Genomic DNA, 10,805 nt, shown 5'->3' with positions numbered 1-10,805 from the left:
CTGTGCAATGCACTTACAACCTTTCAGAGGTGCATGCTCTCTATCTTCTCTGATATGGTAGAAAAATTTCGGGAAGTCTTCGTGGATGACTTCTCAGTTTTTGGAGACTCATTTAGCTCTTGTCTCAACCATCTAGCACTTCTTCTAAAAAGATGCCAAGAGACTAACCTGGTTTTAAATTGGGAAAAATGTCACTTTATGGTGACTGAAGGAATTGTCCTTGGGCATAAAATTTCAAACAAGGGAATAGAGGTGGATCAAGCTAAGGTAGAGGTAATTGAAAAATTACCACCACCCACCAATGTTAAGGCAATCAGAAGCTTTCTGGGGCATGCAAGATTCTATAGGAGGTTTATAAAGGATTTTTCAAAAATTGCAAAACCTCTAAGTAATCTGCTAACTGTTGACATGTGATTTGTGTTTGACACAGAGTGTCTGTAGGCATTTGAAACTCTGAAAGCTAAGCTGGTCACAGCACCAATTGTTTCTGCACCAGATTGGACATTACCATTCGAACTAATGTGTAATGCCAGTGACCATGCCATTGATGCAGTATTGGGACAGAGGCATAACAAGCTTCTGCATGTCATTTATTATGCTAGCCGTGTTTTAAATGATGCACAGAAAAATTACTCAACCACAGAAAAAGAGCTGCTTGCAGTGGTTTATGCCATTGACAAGTTTAGATCATACTTAGTAGGATCAAAAGTGATTGTGTACACTGACCATGCTACTCTTAAATATCTACTCACAAAGCAGGATTCAAAGCCCAGGCTCATAAGATGGGTGTTGCTTTTGCAAGTGTTTGATATAGAAATAAGAGACAGAGAATCAAGTAGCTGATCACCTGTCCCGGATAGAACCAATAGCAGGAGCATCCCTCCCTCCTATTAAGATCTCTGAAACCTTTCTGGATGAGCAATTGTTTGCTATTCAGGAAGCTCCGTGGTTTTCAGACATTGCAAACTATAAGACTCAAGGTTCTTCTTCTGTAACCATGGAGAGAAAGCATGAAAAGCTTCTCTCAATACAGAGTCAAACAAAACCCCCAAATTCAAACTCTAAGCTTGGTGTTGGGAGGCCACAACCAAACTCTAAGTTTGGTGTTGAGAGGCCCCAACCCTGCTTTGATTATCTATGAAGCTTCATGAGAGCTCACTGTCAAGCTATTGACATTAAAGAAGCGCTTCTTGTGAGGCAACCCAATGTTATTTAATTATATCTATTTATTTTCCATTGCGATTTTATGTTTTTTTTAGGTTGATGATCATGTGAAGTCACAAAAACAACTGAAAAATCAAAAACAGAATGAAAAATAGCATTAAAAATAGCTCACCATGAAGGAAGAGCTTACTGGCGTTTAAACGCCAGTAAGAAGCATCAAACTGGCGTTGAACGCCAGAAAGAAGCATCAAGCTGGCGTTAAACGCCAGAAACAGGCACCAGACTGGCGTTTAACGCCAGAACAGAGCATCAAGTTGGCATTTAACGCCAAGAAAGAGAGAAAAGCTGGCGTTTAACACCAGAAACAAGCAGCAGTCTGGCGTTAAACGCCAGGATTGCAGACTAAGGGCGTTTTTGCACGCCTCAATGGAGTAGGGATGATAAGTCCTTGACCCCTCAGGATCTGTGGACCCCACAGGATCTCCACCTGCCACACCTTTTCATACACACTTCCCCCACCCTTGGCTGAACCCACCATACACCTCCTTCTCCCCCTTTCCTCCTTCTTTTGCTTGAGGACGAGCAAACATTTTAAGTTTGGTGTGAAAAAGCATTGCTTTTTTGTTTTTCTATAACCACTAATGCCTCAAGGGATGCACTTTCCTCCACAAAACTATTGGGAGCATATTAACACCTCCCTAGAAGAATTAAGTTCCAACATGGGACAACTAAGGGTGGAGCACCAAAAGCATTCCATCCTCCTCCATGAAATTAGAGAAGATCAAAGAGCTATGAGGGAAAAGCAACAAAGGCAAGGAAGAGACATAGAGGAGCTCAAGAGCACCATTGGTTCTTCAAGAGGAAGAAGACGCCACCCTTACTAAGGTGGACCCGTTCCTTAATATCCTTGTCTATTTATTTTTTCTGTTTTCATTCTCTATGCTTTATGTTTATTTATGTTTGTCTTTCTTACATGATCATTAGTGTCTAGTGTCTATACCTTAAAGCTATGAATGTCCTATAAATCCATCACCTTTCTTAAATGAATAATGTTTTTAATCACAAAAGAACAAGAAGTACATTATTTCAAATTCATTCATGAAATTAGTTTAATTATTTTGATGTGGTGAAACACCTCTAATTGGGGACTTTAGCAAAGCTGAGTCACAATCTGAAAAGGTTCACCCAGTTATGTGTCTGTGGCATTTATGTTTTCGGTGGTAATACTGGAAAAACAAAGTGCTTAGGGCCACGGCCAAGACTCATAAAGTAGCTGTGTTCAAGAATCAACATACTGAACTAGGAGAATCAATAACACTATCTAAATTCTGAGTACCTATAGATGCCATCATTCTGAGCTTCAAAGGATAAAGTGAGATGCCAAAACTGTTCAGAGGCAAAAAGCTACTAGTCCCGCTCATTTATCCTATTTGATTTTCAGTTGCTTGGGGACAAGCAACAATTTAAGTTTGGTGTTGTGATGAGCGGATAATTTATATGCTTTTTGGCATTGTTTTTAAGTAGTTTTCAGCATGTTTTAATTACTTTTTAGTATATTTTTATTAGTTTTTATTCAAAATTCACATTTCTGGACTTTACTACGAGTTTGTGTGTTTTTCTATTATTTCAGGTATTTTCTGGCTGAAATTAAGGGACATGAGCAAAAATCTGATTCAGAGGCTGAAAAAGAACTGCAGATGCTGTTGGATTTTGACCTCCCTACACTCGAAATGGATTTTCTAGAGCTACAGAAGACCAATTGGCGCGCTCTCAATTGCGTTGGAAATTAGACATCCAGGGCTTTCCAGCAATATATAATAGTCCATACTTTGCCCAAGTTTTGACGATGCAAATTGGCGTTTAACGCCAAGTCTTTACCCTATTCTGGCGTTAAACGCCAGAAACAGGTTGCAAACTAGAGTTAAACGCCAGAAACAGGCTACAACCTGGTGTTTAACTCCAAGAGAAGCCTCTACACGTGTAAAGCTCAATGCTCAGCCCAAGCACACACCAAGTAGGCCCCGGAAGTGGATTTCTGCACTATTTGCACTTAGTTACTTATTTTCTGTAACCCTAGCTACTAGTTTAGTATAAAAACAACTTTTAGAGACTTACTATGTACCTCATGACATTTTACATGTTTTATATTGTATTTCTAACGGTATGAGTCTCTAAACCCCATGGTTGGGGGTGAGAAGCTCTGCTGTGTCTCGATGAATTAATGCAATTATTTCTGTTGTCTATTCAATCACGCTTGTTTCTGTTCTAAGATACTCGCTTGTACTTAACCGTGATGAATGTGATGATCCATGACACTCATCATCATTCTTAACCTATGAATGCGTGCCTGACAACCACTTCCATTCTACCTTAGATTGAGTGTGTATCTCTTAGCCTCTTGGTTCATGATCAGAGTCTTCATGGTATAGGCTAGGATTATTGATGGCCATTCCTGAGATCCGGAAAGTCTAAACCTTGTCTGTGGTATTCTGAGTAGGATCTGGGATGGGATGATTGTGAAGAGCTTCAAACTCACGAGTGCTGGACGTAGTGACAGACGCAAAAGGATCAATGGATCCTATTCCAATATGAGTGAGAACTGACAGATGATTAGCCGTGCAGTGACAGCGCATTTGGACCATTTTTACTGAGAGGACGGATGGTAGCCATTGACAACGGTGATCCACCAACATACAGCTTGCCATGGAAGGAGACCTGCATGCGTGAAGAAGAAGACAGTAGGAAAGCAGAGATTCAGAAGACAGAGCATCTCTAAAACCTCAATCTGTTCTCCATTACTGCATAACAAGTACTATTTAATTTATGCTTTTTAATCTTCATAAATATAATCACTCTTATCGTTGATTTCCTGACTAAGAATTACAAAACAACCATAGCTTGCTTCAAGCCGACAATCTCCGTGGGATCGACCCTTACTCAGTAAGGTATTACTTGGACGACCCAGTGCACTTGCTGGTTAATGGTACGAGTTGTGAAAAGTGTGATTTACAATTCGTGAGGCATCTGTGAGGTACATCCTGCTTCTGAAATTGCTGAGATGATGGTTGCGGTCAGATGTTCCATCGTATGGGGTCATGTCAGGAGCTTTGAAGTCCTTTGGTACTTTAGCTTTCATGATCTCTTTAGTGAATGGATCTTGATCCTTGTGGGAGTTATCTTCATGAGTAGAACGAGTAGTTTTGGTTTTGAGATCGGCCTCGAGCTTTGTGAGTTTGTCCTCTAGCTCTCGGCGTCGTCTCGTTTCTCTTCGGAGGTCTCTCTCGGCCTCCCGCTGGTGTTCGACCTCCTGCTCAAGCTGTTTAAGGCGATTCTACTGTTCACGGAGGGCATCTAAGATTTCGGTGTTTAGAGATTGCTTGTCTCCCTTGGTTTGAGGCACATCCTTTGATGCGGAATCTGTATTTTTAAGTGGGGTTCTTTCTTCCAAACCGGAGTTGTGATCGTTGTCAAGGTTGTCTGCCATGATGATGGGATGACTTCCAGGTTACTCGGCAATGGTGCTAATGTTCTGAGGGTTATCTAAAACTGAAGGTCGATCTCGGATGAGATCTGTTACTGTGGCCGGAGCTATCGTGTCTGGCTTGTTGGATCTAGTGGTGCTGCTGATCCTTGATCACTAGAGGGTGGTGGTACCTGCAAGAGACTTCAATGATTAAGTTAGAACGTGCTTTAGGTAGGGTTTTATGTAGAATCCAAATAAGAGTTATACCTGGGTGCTCCAGTGTATTTATAGTAGTGTGGAGTGACCTCCTTTGAGATAAGTTAGTTATCTTATCTTATCTTTTGTGGGTGAGTCCCCTTATCTTCAATCAGCCATATTTAGATGGGCTGTGATCTTCTGCTTTGGGCTTTCTTGGGCCCTTATAGCAACTTGGCCGAGCTCTTTGGGAAGAGGTCGGTATCGACCAACCTTTTTAAGAGGTCGGTTATTTCTGTCTTCGTTCAGCTCGGCTTGCCTAGCTCGACTCATGGTATGAACAGCTAGGTCAAACTCCAGGGCCAACGTCCCAGCCTTTTTTGGCAAATTTTAACCCAACGTTTAAGCTCAAACGTTGAACTCCAACACGGACTCCAACGTCAATCCAACTTCAATACAAAAAGGCACCATGCAGAGTATGAACGTTAATTTCTAAACGTCCTCATCAACGTCATTAAAGGCCACTTCCAACTAGGTTAAAACAAAGGCCAAAGGGCCCAGTCCAAGTACTTAAAGATTTATGAAGAAAGTGTATAAATAGATTAGAGTTTTAGTTAGAAGAGAGCTTACACACACACAGAGTACTATAACTCTGCCAATTTAGTTTTGTTGCAATGTACTTTTCAATCAGAATTTCCATTTCCAGAGCTATGAACAACTAAACCCCTTTCATTGGGTTAGGGAGCTCTATTGTACTTCAATGGATCAATAATAGTTTTCATTCTTCTTCTTCTTTTTTTTTTCTCTTGATTTTACTAGAAAGCTTTTGGTCTTCATCCAATTGTGTAGTTATCTTCGAATCTCCTCTGAGCCTTGGAAGAGGAATGATGAGATCATGCTAGAAATGCTTTCTCATGTTGGACCGAATTGGAGTTTCGATGGATATTGTGACATTTAATCCTACCAATACTTTGATTTGGAAATACATGTGGTATAATAAGTGACCATACTTCATCTCTTCCCATGAGCAATTAAATCAAGGAATTGGGTAATTGTTCAAGCTTAGAGAGATTGGGTTACCGATGAATTGGAATCGAATCACTTAAGATTTCCAAGGAGATCAATGAATGCATTGATTGAGGGAGAGATGAGAATGAACTTGATCCGGAGAATGCAATATCTCTTAAGCCTAATGAACTCCCCATCTCTGATCTACCCATTCTCTTTACATTTCGCACTTTAATTTCATGCTCAACCATCCCCATTCCCTTTTAATTTCTTGCAATTTAAGCTTCTGCACTTTAATTTCCTGCAATTTCCCTTCTGCCATTTAATTTCTATTATTTACATTCAGTTATTTACATTTTCCGCTCTTTAAGTTTCCCGCCAATTTACATTCTGCAATCCAAATTTCAAATCTGATTCAGTTTAACTATAATAATTCTCCAATTAATGTTGATCAACCAACCAATCCATGTGGGATTCGACCTCACTGTATAGTAAGTTTTTACTTGATGACAATCTGGTGCACTTGCCGGTGGAAATTTGTTGAGAGACAAGTTTTCGTGACATCAACCATGCATTTTATATGAATAAGTGCGGAAAATATTGATAAAACCCCCCAAATTCTACACAAGATAAACCACAAAATTGTGGCGTGAAGGTGTCAAGTGAAAAAAATTGAGACTGAGCGGTTAAAATCGTGGTTCAAAGCAAAAAGAGTGTGCTTAAGAACTCTGGACAGCTCTATCTGGGGACTCTAGCAAAGCTGAGTCAAAATCTGAAGAGGTTCACCTAGTTAAAGTGTCCGTGGCATTATTGTATCCGGTGGTAATACTGGAAAACAAGGTGCTTAGGGTCACGGCCAAGACTCTGAAAGCTGAACACAAAAAAGAGCTAAACTAGGAGAATCACTAATATTATCTGGATTCTAAGTTCCTAAAGATGCCAGCCATTCTGATTTTCAATGGATAGTGAGATGCCAAGACAATTCAGAAGCAAAAAGCTACTAAAAAGCTACTTAAGTTTGGTGTTGTGATGAGCGGATATTTTATACGCTTTTTGGCATAGTTTTCAGGTAGTTTTTAAAATGTTTTATTCTGTTTTTATTAAGTTTTTACAGGTTTTAGTGTTAAATTCACTTTTTTGGATTTCACTTTGATTTTGTGTGTTTTTTACCATTGCAGGTATTTTCTGGCTGAAATTGAGGAGCTGAAGCAAAAGTCTGATTCAAAGACAACGAAAGCACCGCAGATGCTGTCCAGATCTGACCTCCTTACACTCAAAAGAGATTTTCTAGAGCTACAGAATTCCAAATGGAGCGTTCTCAACGGCTATGGAAATCTGACTTCCAAAGCTTTTCAGCAATGTATAATAGTGCATACTTTGTTTCGAACTAGAAGGCCCAAAATTGGCGTCCAAGGCCAGCTTCCTGCCCCCTTTCTGACATCCAGCGCCCAAAGAGCCGAGCCTAGCGTCCAAACGCCCAGAGAGAACACCTCAGCTGGCGTTCCACGCCCAATAGACCTTATAGCACGTGGATCTAATCAAAGCTCATCCCAAACACTCATCAAGTGTAATAAAATTATTACTGTTTCTCTTCGATCCGTGCTTGATTAATTCTAAGATGTATATTCGTTCTTCATCAATTTGAATGCGTTGAACTGGCATAAGGTTATCACATTCTACATGGGTTTAGAGTCCGTCTTTCATCGAACAATGATGAACCACCAACTTGAATATACGTCTCTCAGGCGGCTAATCCACGACTTCATTGGGGACTTCTCGAGACATCAATTCAGCTGATTTATGGGGAGATTAAGGTCTCTGTGGTAGAGGCTAGAACCCAAGGTGCAACATTCTCTAATCCAGAAGATCCGACCTTGTCTGTGGCGTTTTGAGTAGGATCATTAAGGAGAATGAACTGTACGAGCTTTACCCTCAATCAGAATAAATCCGCACTAAACCTGGGGTTCAGATCTGGAGGAGTATTAGCAGCTGCTCAAACCAGTGTCAATCACATACAGCTTGCCATTGAAGAAATCACTCACAAGCAAAGGACACAGTACTACCAGATTTAATTCAGAAGACAAAGCAACTCCAGTCTTCAACTATTCTTTTTTCATAGTTTACACGACTTCTGAGTTCTAATACCCTGTTTAGTTATTCCCTTTATTTTTATGCAATTAAAAATAACATACCAACATCTCCTACTATTTCATCTACTTGACTAAGACCTGCAGGATAACAATAGATTGCTTCAAACCACAATCCTCGTGGGATCGACCCTGACTCGCTCAGGTATTACTTGGACGACCCAGTGCACTTGCTGGTACAATAGTACGAAGATGTGGGGATTCGTGCTACTAGCGTTTTGAGTAGGATCACTAAAGATTGAATTGCGTAAGCTTCACCCTCGTTCAGTTCGAATGACCACTGACCCTGGCATTTGGTGTGGATCAGAGGAGATTAATGACCACTGACCCTGGCTTTATTCACTTACAACCTTGCCATTGAATGAATCACTCATTATTAATCGAGAAGGATAAGCATCTTCGAGGCCTTAATTGATTTCTCATTATTTTTTATACACCAGTTTGGTATTGCTTTCTTTATTCTTCTGTTTCATGGATTTACAATAACAACTATCTTTCTATTTGCCTGACTAAGATTTGCAAAAGAACCATAGCTTGCTCAATCCGACAATCCTCGTGGGATCGACCCTCACTCACTTGAGGTATTACTTGGACGACCTGGTGCACTTGCTGGTTCAGTTGTGCAAGTTCTAATTTCACGCACCAAGTTTTTGGCGCCATTGCCAGGGATTGTTCGAGATTGACAACTACCTGTTGACTTGCTGCTTAGATCAGGTACTTTTAACTATTTTCTTGTTAATTATGTTTCTTGTTTTTCAAACTTTCTTGGTTTCTTTTCTTAAAATTAAAAATAAAATTGTCTTAGTCATCCTTTTCTTTTGGTTGAGTCTTGTGTCAACTTTTAAGTTTGGTGTCTTTTTGGTTCTTGTTTTTTTTCTCTTGTTGATTTTTCGAAAACTATTTTTGTTCTCTTTCTTTGTGTTCAAAATTTTCTTTGTGTTTTTGATGCGTGGAAAACTTGTCTCTCAACAAATCTCCCTTCGGCAAGTGTACCGAAGTTGTCGTCAAGTAAAAACTCACAATAGAGTGAGGTCGAATCCCACAGGGATTGATTGATCAAGCAACTTTAATTAGAAGAATGTTCTAGTTGAGCGAATCCAGAATTTGGGTTGAGCGTTGCAGAAAATAAAATGGCGAGAATGTAAATAACAGAAAAGTAAATGCTAGAATTAAAGGACTGGAAGTAAATGACTGAAAATAAATTGCAGAATTGTAAATGGGAATGGGGGATTTGCTCATAAAAGTAAACCGCAGAAATTAAAGAGAATGGGTGAGATTAGAGATGGGGAGTTCATTGGGCTTAAGAGATATTGCAATTCTCTGGATCAAGTTCATTTTCATCTCTTCCTCAATCAATGCACTCATTGATCTCCTTGGCAATCTTAAGTGCCTTGATTGGTTGACAATTGTGGGCTTGCTTGCTTGAGCTTTGAAGTGGACTTGAGAGAGAAGTGAGTTAAGTTGAGGTCCAGGTGCTAAAGTTAGTGCTAAAGTTAGCCACACTAACGCTACAAGTGTGGCGTTAGTGCTAAAGTTATTGTGGCTAACGTTGCACTTGCTGCCCAGTTGGTGTTTTTGGGGCTTAAAAGATGCCTCTTGTTTGTGCTCCAATTTCATGCCCACTATAGAGTATTATATATCGTTGGAAAGCTCTGAATGTCAGCTTTCTAACACAACTGAAATCATTTCAATTGGACCTCTGTAGCTCAAGTTATGCTCCTTTGAAGTGGACATGGTTGCTGGCATGGTCGCCAACGTTAATGAGAATGTTGAGTCTCAATAACGCCAGCGATTTCCCGTTTTTGATGCTCAAACTTAGTGTCCACCCCATACTATTATATATTGTTGGAAAGCCCTGGATGTCTACTTTCCAATGCCTTTGGAAGCGCAGCATTTGGAGCTCTACAACTCGAGTTATACTTATTGGAAGGTGAAGAGCTCAGTTGGCCTAAATACAAGCTGATACCATGTTCATCATTGCACTTTCGGGGCAGGTTTTCTCCCTCAAATTTAGTGTCAACCATGTAGTGCCATATATGCTTGGAAAGCTCTGGAATCCTACTTTCCAATGCCACTAGAATCACCTCATTTGGAGCTTTGTGGCTCAAGTTATGCGTGTTTGAAGAAGGCATGGTCAAGCTGCCAGGTGGAACTTTTGCCCACGTTAAATTCGTGGGAGTTAACGTGGCTCATTGTGGCTTGTGTGGCTCCTTCCAACGTTAGTGACAATGTTGAGTGTCACTAACGTTGGCTATCACCTTCTTTCATCCACGTTAGCTTTCACGTTAACTAAGTTAACGTGGAAGTTAACGTGGCTTCCTTGGGGGTTGTGTGGTTGCTTTCAACGTTAGTGACAATGTTGGGTGCCACTAACGTTGTCGACCACCCTTGCCTCTTACGTTAGCTCCCACGTTAACCAAGTTAACGTGGGAGTTAACGTTGCATTTTGCACTTAGGCCAACGTTAGTGACAATGTTGAATGTCACTAACGTTGGCTTCCTTCCCCCTTTTAACGTTAGAGGCGACGTTAACTAAGTTAACGTGGACTCTAACGTGGCCATTTATGAGCTTGGTCCAACGTTAGTGATAATGTTAAGTGTCACTAATGTTGGCTCCATTTCCTTTCTTCAAAGTTAATGCCACTAACTTTTCTCCATAACGTTGGGGCTTTCCTTCCTTCCACGTTAGTGTAACTAACGTAGCCACTAACGTGGCTCTTCTCTTCTTCTTTTGGCCTGAGATCAATCAAACAAAGTGCATCAAAGTCTTGCTCTTACTCATGGATCATGCATCATCCAATTTATCATATAATGCATGCAAAATTCTCA

The sequence above is a fragment of the Arachis ipaensis genome, chromosome B05 (genome assembly GCF_000816755.2).
Source record: "Arachis ipaensis cultivar K30076 chromosome B05, Araip1.1, whole genome shotgun sequence".
NCBI lineage: Eukaryota > Viridiplantae > Streptophyta > Magnoliopsida > Fabales > Fabaceae > Arachis > Arachis ipaensis.
Note: the sequence above shows the minus strand (reverse complement) of the source record.